Here is a 17090-nt window from a genome sequence, read left to right as displayed (position 1 = left end):
TTAGCCTTGATCCTCTATCAGATAGACCTTCAACGTGGTCAGAAGATCATGAACCTCCAGAGTATGCTAGCTGAAAAACAGCGAAATGGAAGGCTGATCGAGGAAGACGACACCCGCACAGATTCTGGGGAAGATGGGGAGGAGACCCCGCCCCCCTCTGCTGATGACAACAGACAGTGGGAAGGGGGGAAACACCATGACTCTCTGGACGGATGCACGCCGCAGGGGAGAGATGAAGCTTATCTGTTCCAACCTTCGGCCCCGTTCCCTACACACACTATAGGGCACTCAGGACCACCTAGGGGCCGAGGGCAGTTCGCCCTCGAACCCCAGGTTGGACCACCACCCTCATCTTCATGGCCTTCTCAGTCAGTGAGAAGTCGACCAGCTGAGCGGCACCTCTATTTAGACCGCTCCCCCAGTCCACGAAGGGTGCAAGGTGCCGGCTGGGGTTATGCACAAGCCCAACCTGCACCTCCACCATCTACCCATCCTAGCTACTCCAGTATTCGGCATGCCGATAACCAGCTGCAGGACAAAGCATCATACGCCAGTCCGTACCCAGACAAAGTGTATTACGCAGAAGCCCCAGTTGAAAGAAGCAGGCTGCACCACGCAGACGTGCCCCGAGAGGAGGACCTCCCAGGACACCCACGTGACGTGCCAGCAGCCCGCCACAGCAGGCCGAACCCCGATTTGGGCCCCAGGAGTCAACATTGGGAGCCCAGAGCACAACAGCGATATCCAGCGCCCTCTGAGACAGACCGTGGGTCAGAGTCAGAAGATGACGCGCCGTACCGTGAGTCAGGGCTCCGTGTACGTCAAATTGAATCGCTAGCTAGAGACATAGAACGCTTTGATCCTAACACCAAAGAATCCAATGTCGACGATTATCTCAGGGAGATAGAACGTTGTCTGCTTGATCTTCCAGCACCCTCTTCAAGGGAAAAGCTCAAGCTAATTTGGAAAACCACATCTAGAACAGTGCACGGTTTCATGGAAACTCTACCACCTGACATTCGAGATCGGTACTCCTCGCTCTGCCGCGTGCTGAGAGATGAATACGCCACGTATGCAGACTCTGCGTCTGCTACAATGGGGGCCTTCTCCATCAAACACGGGAGAAACGAACCCCCCAGAGAGTATTATCGCAGACTCAAAAGTGCTTATTTCCAAGGTCGAAACGGTCCTGGGCTCGAGGAAGACCCTGCCTTCAGATCCCTGTTCATTCACAACCTGCACGAGTGTGTTCGATCCGAAGTCTCAATGTATTGTCGGATGTAAAAACTGACAACTCAGGAGATTAGGAGATACGCTCAACAGGCTTGGGAAGCCGGCGGAAAGCCCCAAAAGCCTGACGCACATCACCGCGTCATGCACCTAGCTCCCGACACCGAGCCGCGTTTGGAGCTCGAAGGCACAGAAGCTCCACCCACTAAGCCAAAATCTGCTAAACCTAGACCTGTTAAACCGCGAGAGCAGTCCCAATCTCCTCAACAGGGGAAGGGGGGTGCTGTTTGGCCGCCTAGGTCTGGACAATCAGACAGGAAGTGGCCCAACCAAAACCAACGGCAGGCAGGTCGGAACAGTGGAAGGTTTAAGGAGCGCCGCCAACAGGTAAGTCCCGAACGCAAGTCCGCAGGTGAGTACTTGACCAAAGCCGACCTCCAGGAGATGTTTCAGCAGTTCCTAGCTAAACAGAAGGAACAGCTGAGATCTGCAGAAGAAACCCCTGCACCAAAGTCTTCTTCTAAGAAGCCAGACCCGGAGCCAACGTCCGCATGACTAGGCGTGGTTCAAACCCCCAGCGTGGCCAGGACCTACCTGATCAGCTGGGGAAACACTACTGGTAGACCACAGGAGTCTCCTGAAATCTACCCCCCAGAGAAACCTGATACTAAATTTCTGAAGTTCCTTGGTGACTTAACAAACCTTGATCATGCTCGCCGTTTGTACTGTAGCACCAACGTAGGTGGATGCATAGAGGTTGATGCTCTGCTGGATACCGGCTCAGAAATCACCCTGATGTGCTCCACACTGTTCCGTCGCGTGTCTGACACCATGCGGTCGCTCGGGAAACCAGTCCAGGTAGAACCCTGTGACCTGAAAATCACCAGCTACACCCAGACCCGGGAGTGTATCACTCACCGGGCGTGGCTGGACATCACCTTCCAAGACATGGCTCTGGTTCACCCGTTTTATGTCTGCCAGCTAGACACTGAACCACTTCTCATTGGTCAGGACCTGCTTGAACGTCTAGCTCCCCTCATCGACTGCCAGAAGGGTCTACTGTGGGCCCAGGTGGACACACCTAAGCCCTGGAACCCGGATAGCAGCCGACCATCCTCCATTCTTGAAGTCAGCATAAGTGAGCAGCAAAACCCTTGTTCCAAGGTCATGCCCCTCCCTACAGCTCCCACAGACGATGACCGCCTGCAAAGGCATGAAACCGCTCCTGGAACTCCGCTCCGCACACATTCATCTTTTCTCTGCTCGCTGAAGAACGTCAGCCTGCAGCCATATGCACCACACATAGTTGGTGGTCTCACCATCAACTGCACCCACATCTCAGATGCTCGCCTTGCTCTTTGGTCGGAAAAGTCAGCCATCAGCCATTAGACGTTTGAACACCTGCGTCAGAAGGACCCCATTCTGGTCAGTGTGACACGTAGCCATCGGCTCTTGTCACCTACTTGGCCGCAGAGGCTCCTGAAAGCGCCAGAGGTCTGCTCTCTGATTATCCAGCTTGGAGAAAGACAGCTCACACATACATTCAGCATCATACCACAGCTTGATCCATCTGCATTCATTGGAGCAGATCTGCTGGTTCGACTCGGTGCCCAGCTGGACACTTGCAATCAAGTCCTTTGGGCCCGGGCCACACCATCCTCTGAGCCTCGCTCAGAAGGCCCTGAACACTTGCTGTCCGGTCAGACCATTCCACAGGCCTGCCGTGCAGTGGTTGAGGCCAGCACGGTTCTGCCCCCACTGGTCAAAGGAGTGCCTGTTCGTCTGACTCTGATGAAGCATCAGAAGCTGCCAGGCACACAAGCCTTCTTCCAGCCATCACCACACTTCTTGGAGCTCAACTTAGCCGTCTGTGGCACGCCACTCTTGGAGCTGAACAATCGTTCTGCCTACTTGTTGGTCGAAAATCCGACCCGGAGTCCTATCCACATGCCGGCAGGAAAGCCCTTGGGCATGCTGATAGATAGCTCATTCCATGACTTCGAACTTTCAGTCCCCGTGTTCGGACAACTTCCGTTGTTCTTGAACGACAGACAGGTTGGTGTAGACACATTCAGTACTTTCCCTTCACAAATGATTACCATCAAGCGGCATGAAGCCCTTCCTGAGGAACCCATTTGCAGTGCAACCTTAGATACTGATGGCGGTCAGTGTCTAACGGTTTTTGCAATAAATACTCAACCCTCTGAGTCACCGGTTGAAAGCCCGGAACACCAGAGACCCTCCTCCTCTGAACCTTATGACGGCTTCGAGGCCGAAGTCAGCCAGCAACTTGACAAAGCGGATGCGCTGGAGTCAGAGGAGCAGAGAGCAGCGCTTAGAAGCCTGTTCTATGAGTTTCAGTCCATCTTATCCAGGGACTCCCTGGACTGTGGACTCACAAACCTGCACACGGTTCGCATTCCGACGAACCCGAATGCCCCTCCTACTTTTGTACGTCAGTACAAGATTCCCCTCGCTGCTTATGAGTCGATCCAGGAGATCCTCGATCAGCTGAAGGAGAAAAACATCATCAGAGAGTGTAACTCCACTTACAACTCTCCCATCTCGCCGGTTCTGAAACCGACTGGGAAATGGCGTCTCACCATAGACCATCGTGCATTGAACAAACAAGTGCCTCTCTCCAGGTGGCCTATGATCCATTTATATCAAGAGCTAGCCAGAGTCAGAGATGCTCGTTTCTTCTCTACGGTTGACGTAGCCAACGGTTTCTGGACCATGAAGGTTGAGCCGGCGGACCAGTATAAACTGGCTTTCTCCTTTGGAAATCGCCAATATACTTGGAACCGCTGCCCCTTTGGCTACTCTAACTCACCTGCCGAGTTCAACATTTTCCTCCACAAAGCCATGTCAGATGCTGCTTCCAGAGGGAACCTCATATATGTCGATGACATCTTGATGAGGAGTCGAACCTTCGAGGAGCACCTGGCCGAACTCCGTCACGTGCTGCAACAGCTCGCTGACGCCGGAGCTAAATTGGCGATTCTCAAGGGACAGTGGTGTCGAACCAAAGTGGAGTATGTTGGACTGCTGGTTGGCCCTAATGGAGTCGAGCCCCAAGCGGGACGCATTAGGGCCATTCAGGACATCAAAGCCCCAGCTAATCTGACTGAACTCAGGAGCTTCCTCGGAGTCTGCAACTACTCCAGACAGTTCATTGAGGAGTACGCTGAAACAGCGAGGCCCCTCACTGAGCTGCTTCGGAACGAGACACCTTTCGTGTGGGACAGAACCCAAGAACTCTCCTTCCAGTTCCTAAAACAGAAGTTGGCGTCCACACCCTGTCTGGCTTACCCAGACAAGGATAGAGAGTTCTACATAGAGGCTACTTTCTCCTCTCACTGCCTGAGCGCTGCTTTGAAGCAGAAACACGATCAGGACATGAGAGTTGTGGCATATGCCAGCAAGCCTCTGAGCAAGGTGGACCTCCAGTTCTCAGACTGCGAGAGAGCTCTCCTCTCTACAGTCTGGGCCGTCGAACACTTTCGTAGTTACATCGGTGGACAGAAAGTGATCATTGAAACGTGTCATCAGCCTGTCACCTTCCTAAACAGCCAGCGACTGCGCGAAGGAAGAGTGTCAAACAGCCGCATTGCGACATGGATGATGGTGCTCCAAGGATACAACATTGAGGTCAAGTATGGTCAGAACACCAAGCTAGCACTAGGACAAGGACTAGCAGGCTGCCAGCACTGTGACTCTGACTCCGTCAGGGGCCCCCTGGACACACCTGCCGCAGTCTACCCAACCGCATCCAATCATCGCTACTTTGATGAGAATGTTTGCCAAGGGCTTCCGAAAGTTTACACTGACGGATGTGCCTACCTTCACGAAGGCCAGCTCCGTGCTGGGGTTGGAGTCGTTTGGGTGGACTGTGACACTAAGCAACCAAATCACTACCGGTTGGGCCAAAAGTCTAGTCAGTATGCCGAAATTGCTGCAGTGTTGATAACCCTCCAGCAGGCGGCAGCCTTGGACATCACTCAAATCGTCCTTTGCTCTGATTCAAACTACGCTAGACACAGCTTCATTTCTCACTTCCCCATGTGGAAGGAGAACCACATGAAAAACGCCAGGAACAGAGACGTGAAACACTCGGAGTTATTCCTAGCGTGTGATCTGCTCACCACTGAGAAAGGCATAATGGTCTACTGGAAAAAGGTCAAAGGTCACTCCAGGACCCTAGGTCCGGAGAAAGATGGTAATGACGAAGCGGACCGCCTTGCTAAGCTCGGTGCTGACCAGGGAACCTGTTGGGAATTCAAAGACGAGTGGCTTCCACCCAAGGCTGTTAACGAGGTCTGTGCAATTACTCGTCGCCATGCTAAACAGGCAGACGAACCTCGGACCGTTGAGGTACCCGTGTTTCTAGGCGGAAAACCACAGGACGTGGACCTAGTCACCATGCAGGAACAAGATCCTGACCTGAAGCTCATCCGCGAGCTTCTCCAAAAGGGCCCGATGCCTGAACAACCGTCACCACCTACTGGCGCAAGCTGAGATTTGGTAACCCTGCATCGTCAACTCGCGCACCTGAAACTACAAAACGATTTGTTAGTTTACATGCGTGACGATCACCGCCCGCCTCGCTGGGTTGTTCCACTCGACCACAGAGGAGTGATGCTTGCCTACGCCCACGACACTCCGGTTGGAGGTCACCGCGGAGCAAAAGCTACCCTCGCGTCACTGACAGAAGTAGCATATTGGCCGTCGATGTCCAAGGACGTACACAGCTATGTCCAAGGCTGCCTTGTCTGTGCCCAGTTTCAACCCTCCCAGCCGCTTGCTAGAGCACCACTGCAACGCAGGGGAATAACCTTCCCTTGGTCCCACCTGCAGATCGACTGGGTTGGACCAGTTCCCAAATCGGCAAGAGGAAACAAATATATGCTAACTGTAACTTGCAGTTTCACAAAGTGGGTGGAATGCCTTCCAGCACCAAACGATACAGCCGTCACAACCGCTGTACTGCTGATTAACCACGTTTACAGTCGATGGGGACTTCCACTCTGCATTGACTCTGACCGGGGAACTCATTTCACATCCAGTGTAATGACGTCCCTGTTTGAACTTCTGGGAGTGCAAGTGAGATTCCACCTTCCCTATCACCCACAGTCATCCGGACAAGTTGAACGGATGAACCGCACGGTCGTCTCCATGCTCAAAAAGTACGTCTGCTCCACTGGGAAGGACTGGGACGTCAAGCTCCCTCTGGTCCTGATGGCCATACGGTCCACTCCCCAGCGATCCACGGGGGTTACGCCCTTTGAGATGATGACCGGCAGACTGATGACTCTACCACTGCACCTCCTGTATCACCCAGAGGATGTCAGTGTTGCCACTGCCTATACCGCTCATCAGTATGTGGCAGACTTGAAAACACACCTCAGAGCTACGTTCGTGCATGCTCAGAAGAAAATGGAGACCAACGTAGAAGGCGCTAAAGCCTACTACGACCAAAAGACAACCAGCCGCGAATACGAGGTGGGTGACAAAGTGTTCTACTTCCAGTTCGCCCAACCAGCAGGCAGAGCTAAGAAGTTCCTGCCCTGCTGGTCAGGACCATTTGAGATCGTGGCAAAACTCTCTCCAGTTGCATACAGGTTACGCATCACCAAAGCGAGACAGGAGCCTATCTACAAATGGGTGCATGCAAACCAAATCAAACCCTACGTCAAACCATCCCCGCGGGTACAGAGACCAGACTCCCCGCAGGAGGTAGACGTAGTCTCTACATAGTTCTATGCATGGAAATGGAAAGGGGGGAAGTGCACGTTTAACCCACTAACATGTACTAACCGACAAAGAACCAGCCCCCCCCCCCCCCCCCCCCACCCCACCCCACCCCCCCGGCCGTCACTTTCACTAACCAAGAGAACCTCCTCCTAGAACGCTAACAGGAAGTACCTACTAAAACCTTACAGGGTACTCTGGTACCTACACTATGCTCTGATTAATGAATCTCTACGTGCAATCAAGACTTTGTCTGAAACCGTACATCAGGATATTGTGTACACACGAGTGGTGAGAGATTTGATGCAGGATCTGCTCAGGGAAGTAAGTTCCACGCAAGACAGCTTGGTTGAAAGTCGTATTTCCCCGTACTTGGTACCACTGGACCTGCTCAAAGTTAGCTTGACAGCTGCTACCCCTCTACCGTGCACCTTTCACAAATCCACCTAGCGTACAGCCTAGGCAGTGCAATTCCCATTCACGTTGATGCAGAAAAATTAGAACTCGATTTCCTGTTACGTTCCCATACTTGTGACACCTCACATCTATAGGCTTAAGTCTAGGCTAAACATTGGTATTTGAAAGGACGGTAGGCATTTCCACCTTGAACTAGAAACCTGACACTCTATCATCTCAACCTCGAACAGCTTGACTCAGAGATTGAGATCATGGACGCTTTCCAGGGTTATAACTTTGCCTTCGATTTAGAAATTGATCAACAATTACTGATTGAAGGAACCAAATTTGTTAAGTTCACACAAACCCCGCGTGAACTTACTTTGACGCCCAAGACGCTACATTGACACAGATTATACGACCTTAATCTGCACATTGGTCGCCCTGGGGATGGGATGGCTCATCACGGCCGTGATTGCTTATTCCGCCTACAGGCGTGTTAAGAAACTCCAAGATAAGATGCACTTGCTCACCTACGGTGTGCCTCGTAACCGCGTTCGGGGAGACTCCAAGCGCGAATGTACCACACCTGTCTAAAGGGGGTGAGCAACATTTTCTTTGTTATTCTGTAACCCTAAGAGTAGTTCTCATTTTAGTCTACCTCACATATTTATCTGAGTGTTGCACTATGTCACATTCTTTATAAGCTACACACTGAATGTATGACCTAAGAATGTATTTTATGAGACCTCAAGGTTGCTATGAATTTTCTTGGATGTTATATTTTTTTTTCGGGGGGGGGGGGGGGGGGGGGGTTCTGTATTTTTGTTTCTTACTTGGTCACATATTAACTAGTGGTTATGTGCCGGCCCAGCTCAGTCTGTCAATGACTCTGTCTGACGCACCTGCACATTGTAGTACCTCTTAGTTTTATGGTCCTTGTTTTAGCCCAAAGACTGTCCTGATCCACCCTTTGGACCAAAAAGGGGGGAATCTTGGGACCACATAGGTCAATGCGCGTTTGCGAACTATGGACCTCGTACATCACCGCGTGCTCCATAAACTGAACTGTATGGCCGGCGGTGAGATGCCTTTGTGTCCCCTCGTGGAGTTAACCGCCCACCGACCTTCCTCCTTCTACACTACTACCTCTCGCATGGACGACATCATCATTGCGTACCACCTGCGTGAGTGGCTTCTTCTCGTTATGCGCGTTGGGGACTATCCCGTTTCCTATCCTCTTTGTGCCTGACCAGGATCAAAGACCAAAGGCGCCAGGATCCAAGACAAAGACCAAAGACATAGGCGTCCAAGGAGACCAACGTCCTAAGGGACAAACCCACCTGTGCTTCCGACAATCAAGTCGACCTACGTTCATGAGGAACAAACCCATCTGTGCTTCCGACGATCGAGCTTTGGGCGCGATCCCCGAAACCAAAAGGGGGAATGTTGAGGGTCTGACCTCATGAGGAAATTACTATGCAGTGATTTTCTCCAAAATGACTGTGCTTAAATTGCTCTGAAAAGCAAATAATCACATCAGCGCCAAGAAACTTCATTTCCCATGATGCTTTGCACACGGAAGCATTGGGATGATGTCACCGCCTAATACCAGAAACACGTTCTGCGCATGTGCGGGAGGCCGTGGAGCTTTTCCCGCGAACTAAGACCATAAATCTTCAGCAGAGACAAAGAAACCTCGTTCTTTTGCCCAGGATACCTGGCGGTAAGGACACGCTTGTCGAACGCTCCGACTCCCTTGAGCACGCGGAAGCTCTAAGTGCCCAAGTTGAGCCCACGGAACTGCTGGAAACTACACTCCAACTCCATCGGGACCTGACTGGGAACGAGCGGAGCTCCATCCAGCTCTCAGAGACGCTGTAAGTTGTCAAACTCAGCACAAAAGAAACTTCGTTCTCTTTGTGTCCAGCCCGTGGAGAAACACTACCGGAGAACGCCAAAACAGCAGAGAAAGCCATCAAACCGACGGACGACGCCAAACTGCGGAGAAACACGGAGAACCGTCAAATCAAAAGAGGGAGGGACGCCTCGCTCTTCTGGTGATCAGAAACTCATCTCTTTCTCTCATTCTTTCCTTCTCCCGTTTCCTCTATAGTCCAGAATAAGCAATAAAACCACGTCTATTGCTTAAAAGTAGCTTCGTGTTTTCCTCTTTCGTTCCCAAACACGTCCGTCGGGTCATTTTGAAAGAATAAACTGCTTATTGATCATTGTTTGGTATCTTTAAATGTTTTCTGCTTGGCCACGTGGTTTAACTAAAAGATATTATTCGTGATTAATCTTTTGTGTTGTTTCATGATCCTTTGAAATGTTTTGAGTGAATTTGAGGTTAAGTTACTTATGATTCTAAGTGCCTTGGAAGTTAAAGTGCAAGTTGCCACCCACACTTTAGCCAGACAAAGGGGTCAGCCATCTTGCATACAGACTCCCTTTTAGAAACACACACACACATACATACACACAAAACACCTTGAACATTATTTTGAATATACATCCTTTTATTATATCACATGGTTATTATTCATTTATGCCACTGTTTATTCATTTGACAAATTGTTGATTAAACGTTATAAAATTCAGATTTTCGTCTCCAGTAGCTTTATGTGTCGAAGAGAAGTCTCTGCTCCGAGGATTCTACGAACTTCAAGAAAGACTGATAAGAGTTTTGGATTCAATTTTTCCCCGGTTAAAGGGGAATGGTGCCCCGTATATCTAAGAATATCTTAATTAATTAATAAATCAGTAAATATTCCCATATTTACAGAATTTATTGAAGAATCCAAAAGTAAGTTAAAGCTTACGAATTGTAAGCTCCTAATAACTCCAACAGTTGTATCTGAAGGACCAGGGCAACAAACCCTGTATGGCAAAACAGTGTCACCTCACGTTGTCAAACTTGTCAGGATTGTCAAATGCCCGACTAGCTCAGTCGGTAGAGCATGAGACTCTTAATCTCAGGGTCGTGGGTTCGAGCCCCACGTTGGGTGCTAAGGCCTTTGACAGAGTATGTTTTCATGCAGTGTCACCAGTTTACCCTGAATCAAAATGCGTTTGCTTGTAAAACAGAAATTGTTGCCATAGATTGGGGAAAGTTTTAAGCTCAGACAACACTAAGAAAAAACTCAAATAACGTCCCAAATTCTTATGCCAGCACCTGCAATTCTTCTCACAAAAGAACTATTAGAAAGATTACACATGAATAGACAGACATTGCCTTTAGAATCTATGCCTAACATGGGACTTGAACCCATGATCCTGAGATTAAAAGTCTCATGCTCTACCGGCTGAGCTAGTCAGGCTACAAAATGATTACAGACAGAAACAGAGTAAAATAGTCAGATAGATAGATAGATAGATAGATAGATAGATAGATAGATAGATAGATAGATAGATAGATAGATAGATAGATAGATAGATAGATAGATAGATGATAGATAGATAGATAGATAGATAGATAGATAGATAGATAGATAGATTCTTTCATTCATTCATTCATTGGTTGATGACACTGTAAAAAAGTTTGTCACATAAGCGCACAAATCTTCAAATGAGTGGCACAGTAGTTATTTTTAAGTTTTTTTTAATTTTAGATAACAACATTGTTAACAGAAAAGCACTTTTCTAAAAAATTTAGAAAAAGACCAACATATGTCTTTCTGCAGATCTGTACACCAAAGATACACCCACCCATCTTTCAATAAATTGCTCTTGATAGCGTCCAGAGATCTTTATTCTTGAGATAAAATTAATCATAAACCTTAGTTTCTAGTCAATGTATATGTCAAGAGTGGGGTTTGAACCCAAGCCTCCTACTGGAGACCAGAATCCCCATATTGGAATGGAAGCAATGCTTGAGTCTGGCGCCTTTGACCGCTCGGCCATCTTGACTGAAGATCAGAGTGGTATAATAAAGTTTCAGAGGTTGAATTGTGACCTACCCTCTGAAGTTGTCCTTTGCTATTTCATTGACCTTGTAGAACCACTTATCCCAAGTAAGACTGCTGGCTGTGATAATAAATACAATCGATAATTTGTAAGTTTGGTCAAATGTCTGAAATGAAGTTGCCCAATCAAAAGCAATTGTTTTCATTCAAGTTCTACCCATTCCCAAAACACTTTGGATCTTTAGAAGTTTGGTGTTCAACTTCAAAAGCTCTTTTATTGTTACTGAGTTACAGTAATTTGTTGTATCTGAAGGACCAGGGCAACAAACCCTGTATGGCAAAACAGTGTCACCTCACGTTGTCAAACTTTTCAAGATTTTCAAATGCCCGACTAGCTCAGTTGGTAGAGCATGAGACTCTTAATCTCAGGGTCGTGGGTTCGAGCCCCACGTTGGGTGCTAAGGCCTTTGAGAGAGTATGTTTTAATGCAGTGTCACCAGTTTACCCTGAATCAAAATGCGTTTGCTTGAAAAACAGAAATTGTTGCCATAGATTGGGGTAAGTTTTAAGCTCAGACAACACTAAGAAAAAACTCAAATAACGTCCCAATTTCTTATGCCAGCACCTGCAATTCTTCTCACAAAAGAACTAGTAGAAAGATTACACATGAATAAACAGTTATTGCCTTTAGAATCTATGCCTAACATGGGACTTGAACCCATGACCCTGATATTAAAAGTCGCATGCTCTACCGGCTGAGCTAGTCAGGCTACAAAATCATTACAGACAGAAACAGAGTAAAATAGTCAGATAGATAGATGACGATAGATAGATAGATAGATAGATAGATGATAGATAGATAGATAGATAGATAGATAGATAGATAGATAGATAGATAGATAGATAGATAGATAGATAGATAGATAGATAGATAGATAGATTCTTTCATTCATTCATTCATTGGTTGATGACACTGCAAAAAAGTTTGTCACATAAGCGCACAAATCTTCAAATGAGTGGCACAGTAGTTATTTTAAAGTTTTTTTATGTTAGATAACAACATTGTTAACAGAAAAGCACTTTTCTGAAAAATTTAGAAAAAGACCAACATATGTCTTTCTGCAGATCTGTACACCAAAGATACACCCACCCATCTTTGAATAAATTGCTCTTGATAGCGTCCAGAGATCTTTATTCTAGAGACAAAATTAATCATAAACCTTTGTTACTAGTTAATGAATGTGTCAGGAGTGGGATTTGAACCCACGCCTCCTACTGGAGACCAGAATCCCCATATTGGAATGGAAGCAATGCTTGAGTTTGGCGCCTTTGACCGCTCGGCCATCTTGACTGAAGATTGGTGTGGTATAATAAAGTTGCAGAGGTTGAATTGTGACCTACCTTCTGAAGTTGTCGTTGCTATTTCATTGACCTTGTAGAACCACTTATCCCAAGTAAGACTGCTGGCTGTGATAATGAATACCATCGATAAGTTGTAAGTTTGGTCAAATGTCTGAAATGAAGTTGCCCAATCAAAAGCAATTGTTTTCATTCAAGTTCTACCCATTCCCAAAACACTTTGGATCTGTAGAAGATTGGTGTTCAACTTCAAAAGCTCTTTTATTGTTACTTAGTTACAGTAATTTGTTGTATCTGAAGGACCAGGGAAACAAACCCTGTATGGCAAAACAGTGTCACCTCACGTTGTCAAACTTGTCAAGATTGACAAATGCCTCACTAGCTCAGTCGGTAGAGCATGAGACTCTAAATTTCAGGGTCGTGGGTTCGAGCTCCACGTTGGGCGCTTAGGCCTTTGACAGAGTATGTTTAAATGCTGTGTCACCAGTTTACCCTGAATAAAAATGCGTTTGCTTGAAAAACAGAAATTGTTGCCATAGATTGGGGGGAGTATTAAACTCAGACAACACTAAGAAAAAACTCAAACAACGTCCCAAATTCTTATGCCAGCACCTGCAATTCTTCTCACAAAGAACTAGTAGAAAGATTACACATGAATAGACTGATGTTGCCTTTAGAATCTATGCCTAACATGGGACTTGAACCCATGACCCTGAAATTAAAAGTCTCATGCTCTACCGGCTGAGCTAGTCAGGCTACAAAATCATTACAGAGAGAAACAGAGTAAAATAGTCAGATAGATAGATAGATAGATAGATAGATAGATAGATAGATAGATAGATAGATAGATCGATAGATAGATAGATATATTCTTTCTTTCATTCATTCATTGGTTGATGACACTGTAAAAAAGTTTGTCACATAAGCGCACAAATCTTCAAATGAGTGGCACAGTAGTTATTTTTAAGTTTTTTTTATGTTAGATAACAACATTGTTAACAGAAAAGCACTTTTCTAAAAAATTTAGAAAAAGACCAACATATGTCTTTCTGCAGATCTTTACACCAAAGATACACCCACCCATCTTTGAATAAATTGCTCTTGATAGCGTCCAGAGATCTTTATTCTTGAGATAAAATTAATCATAAACCTTTGTTTCTAGTTAATGAATGTGTCAAGAGTGGGACTTGAACCCACGCCTCCTACTGGAGACCAGAATCCCCATATCGGAAAGGAAGCAATGCTTGAGTCTGGCGCCTTTGACCGCTCTGCCATCTTGACTGAAAATTGGAGTTGTAAAATAAAGTTGCAGAGGTTGAATTGTGACCTACCCTTTGAAGTTGTCCTTTGCTATTTCATTGACTTTGTAGAACCACGTATCCCAAGTAAGACTGCTGGCTGTGATAATGAATTCAATAGATAAGTTGTAAGTTTGGTCAAATGTCTGAAATGAAGTTGCCCAATAGCAATTGTTTTCATTCAAGTTCTACCCATTCCCAAAACACTTTGGATCTTTAGAAGATTGGTGTTCAACTTCAAAAGCTCTTTTATTGTTACTGAGTTACAGTAATTTGTTGTATCTGAAGGACCAGGGCAACAAACCCTGTATGGCAAAACAGTGTCACCTCACGTTGTCAAACTTGTCAAGATTGTCAAATGCCCGACTAGCTCAGTCGGTAGAGCACGAGACTCTTAATCTCAGGGTCGTGGGTTCGAGCCCCACGTTGGGTGCTTAGGCCTTTGACAGATTATGTTTTCATACAGTGTCTCCAGTTTACCCTGAATCAAAATGCTTTTGCTTGAAAAACAGAAATTGTTGCCATAGATTGGGGGAAGTTTTAAGACCAGACAACACTAAGAAAAAACTCAAATAACGTCCCAAATTCTTATGCCAGCACCTGCAATTCTTCTCACGAAAAGAACTAGTAGAAAGATTACACATGAATAGACAGATGTTGCCTTTAGAATGTATGCCTAACATGGGGCTTGAACCCATGACCCTGAAATTAAAAGTCTCATGCTCTACCGGCTGAGCTAGTCAGGCTACAAAATGATTACAGACAGAAACAGAGTAAAATAGTCAGATAGATAGATGATGATAGATAGATAGATAGATAGATAGATAGATAGATAGATAGATAGATAGATAGATAGATAGATAGATAGATAGATAGATAGATAGATAGATAGATAGATAGATAGATAGATAGATAGATAGATAGATAGATAGATAGATTCTTTCATTCATTCATTCATTGGTTAATGACACTGTAAAAAAGTTTGTCACATAAGCGCACAAATCTTCAAATGAGTGACACAGTAGTTATTTTTAAGTTTTTTTATGTTAGATAACAACATTGTTAACAGAAAAGCACTTTTATAAAAAAAATTTGAAAAAGACCAACATATGTCTTTCTGCAGATCTGTACAGCAAAGTTACACCCACCCATCTTTGAATAAATTGCTCTTGATAGCATCCAGAGATCTTTATTCTTGAGATAAAATTAATCATACACCTTTGTTTCTAGTTAATGAATGTGTCAAGAGTGGGACTTGAACCCACGCCTCCTACTGGAGACCAGAATCCCCATATTGGAATGGAAGCAATGCTTGAGTCTGGCGCCTTTGACCGCTCGGCCATCTTGACTGAAGATTGGAGTTGTATAATAAAGTTGCAGAGGTTGAATTGTGACCTACCCTTTGAAGTTGTCCTTTGATATTTCATTGACTTTGTAGAACCACGTATCCCAAGTAAGACTGCTGGCTGTGATAATGAATACAATCGATAAGTTGTAAGTTTGGTCAAATGTCTGAAATGAAGTTGCCCAATCAAAAGCAATTGTTTTCATTCAAGTTCTACCCATTCCAAAAACACTTTGGATCTTTAGAAGATTGGTGTTCAACTTCAAAAGCTCTTTTATTGTTACTGAGTTACAGTAATTTGTTGTATCTGAAGGACCAGGGCAACAAACCCTGTATGGCAAAACAGTGTCACCTCACGTTGTCAAACTTGTCAAGATTGACAAATGCCCGACTAGCTCAGTCGGTAGAGCATGAGACTCTTAATCTCAGGGTCGTGGGTTCGAGCCCCACGTTGGGTGCTTATGCCTTTGACAGATTATGTTTTCATACAGTGTCTCCAGTTTACCCTCAATCAAAATGCTTTTGCTTGAAAAACAGAAATTGTTGCCATAGATTGGGGGAAGTTTTAAGACCAGAAAACACTAAGAAAAAACTCAAATAACGTCCCAAATTCTTATGCCAGCACCTGCAATTCTTCTCACAAAAGAACTAGTAGAAAGATTACACATGAATAGACAGATGTTGCCTTTAGAATGTATGCCTAACATGGGGCTTGAACCCATGACCCTGAAATTAAAAGTCTCATGCTCTACCGGTTGAGCTAGTCAGGCTACAAAATGATTACAGAAAGAAACAGAGTAAAATAGTCAGATAGATAGATGATGATAGATAGATAGATAGATAGATAGATAGATAGATAGATAGATAGATAGATAGATAGATAGATAGATAGATAGATAGATAGATAGATAGATAGATAGATAGATAGATAGATAGATAGATAGATAGATTCTTTCATTCATTCATTCATTGGTTAATGACACTGTAAAAAAGTTTGTCACATAAGCGCACAAATCTTCAAATGAGTGACACAGTAGTTATTTTTAAGTTTTTTTTATGTTAGATAACAACATTGTTAACAGAAAAACACTTTTATAAAAAAATTAGAAAAAGACCAACACATGTCTTTCTGCAGATCTGTACAGCAAAGTTACACCCACCCATCTTTGAATAAATTGCTCTTGATAGCATCCAGAGATCTTTATTCTTGAGATAAAATTAATCATACACCTTTGTTTCTAGTTAATGATTGTGTCAAGAGTGGGACTTGAACCCACGCCTCCTACTGGAGACCAGAATCCCCATATTGGAATGGAAGCAATGCTTGAGTCTGGCGCCTTTGACCGCTCGGCCATCTTGACTGAAGATTGGAGTTGTATAATAAAGTTGCAGAGGTTAAATTGTGACCTACCCTTTGAAGTTGTCCTTTGCTATTTCATTGACTTTGTAGAACCACGTATCCCAAGTAAGACTGCTGGCTGTGATAATGAATACAATCGATAAGTTGTAAGTTTGGTCAAATGTCTGAAATGAAGTTGCCCAATCAAAAGCAATTGTTTTCATTCAAGTTCTACCCATTCCCAAAACACTTTGGATCTTTAGAAGATTGGTGTTCAACTTCAAAAGCTCTTTTATTGTTACTGAGTTACAGTAATTTGTTGTATCTGAAGGACCAGGGCAACAAACCCTGTATGGCAAAACAGTGTCACCTCACGTTGTCAAACTTGTCAAGATTGTCAAATGCCCGACTAGCTCAGTCGGTAGAGCACGAGACTCTTAATCTCAGGGTCGTGGGTTCGAGCCCCA

The 17090-nt window shown here is 45.4% G+C and overlaps 10 non-coding genes across 10 annotated transcripts; 4 read left to right on the top strand and 6 right to left on the bottom strand.

Moving 5' to 3' along the window:
• Positions 1-10312: 10312 nt before the first annotated feature.
• Positions 10313-10385, top strand: trnak-cuu (transfer RNA lysine (anticodon CUU)). Its single transcript has one exon. It is a non-coding gene; the product is annotated as a tRNA-Lys (tRNA).
• Positions 10386-10624: 239 nt separating this feature from the next.
• trnak-uuu (transfer RNA lysine (anticodon UUU)) lies at positions 10625-10697 on the bottom strand. The gene has a single exon. It is a non-coding gene; the product is annotated as a tRNA-Lys (tRNA).
• Positions 10698-11667: 970 nt separating this feature from the next.
• Positions 11668-11740, top strand: trnak-cuu (transfer RNA lysine (anticodon CUU)). Its single transcript has one exon. It is a non-coding gene; the product is annotated as a tRNA-Lys (tRNA).
• Positions 11741-13324: 1584 nt separating this feature from the next.
• Positions 13325-13397, bottom strand: trnak-uuu (transfer RNA lysine (anticodon UUU)). Its single transcript has one exon. It is a non-coding gene; the product is annotated as a tRNA-Lys (tRNA).
• Positions 13398-13813: 416 nt separating this feature from the next.
• Positions 13814-13922, bottom strand: trnal-caa (transfer RNA leucine (anticodon CAA)). Its single transcript has 2 exons — positions 13885-13922; positions 13814-13859 (listed from the first exon to the last, which is right to left on the bottom strand). It is a non-coding gene; the product is annotated as a tRNA-Leu (tRNA).
• A 377-nt stretch (positions 13923-14299) lies between these two features.
• trnak-cuu (transfer RNA lysine (anticodon CUU)) lies at positions 14300-14372 on the top strand. Its single transcript has one exon. It is a non-coding gene; the product is annotated as a tRNA-Lys (tRNA).
• Positions 14373-14612: 240 nt separating this feature from the next.
• On the bottom strand, positions 14613-14685 carry trnak-uuu (transfer RNA lysine (anticodon UUU)). Its single transcript has one exon. It is a non-coding gene; the product is annotated as a tRNA-Lys (tRNA).
• A 494-nt stretch (positions 14686-15179) lies between these two features.
• On the bottom strand, positions 15180-15288 carry trnal-caa (transfer RNA leucine (anticodon CAA)). The gene is made up of 2 exons: positions 15251-15288; positions 15180-15225 (listed from the first exon to the last, which is right to left on the bottom strand). It is a non-coding gene; the product is annotated as a tRNA-Leu (tRNA).
• Positions 15289-15669: 381 nt separating this feature from the next.
• Positions 15670-15742, top strand: trnak-cuu (transfer RNA lysine (anticodon CUU)). The gene has a single exon. It is a non-coding gene; the product is annotated as a tRNA-Lys (tRNA).
• Positions 15743-16536: 794 nt separating this feature from the next.
• Positions 16537-16645, bottom strand: trnal-caa (transfer RNA leucine (anticodon CAA)). The gene is made up of 2 exons: positions 16608-16645; positions 16537-16582 (listed from the first exon to the last, which is right to left on the bottom strand). It is a non-coding gene; the product is annotated as a tRNA-Leu (tRNA).
• Between the last annotated feature and the right edge of the window lie 445 nt (positions 16646-17090).

The sequence above is a fragment of the Nothobranchius furzeri genome, chromosome 7 (assembly GCF_043380555.1).
Source record: "Nothobranchius furzeri strain GRZ-AD chromosome 7, NfurGRZ-RIMD1, whole genome shotgun sequence".
Lineage (NCBI taxonomy): Eukaryota > Metazoa > Chordata > Actinopteri > Cyprinodontiformes > Nothobranchiidae > Nothobranchius > Nothobranchius furzeri.
This window is presented reverse-complemented; position numbering and strand designations above follow the sequence as displayed.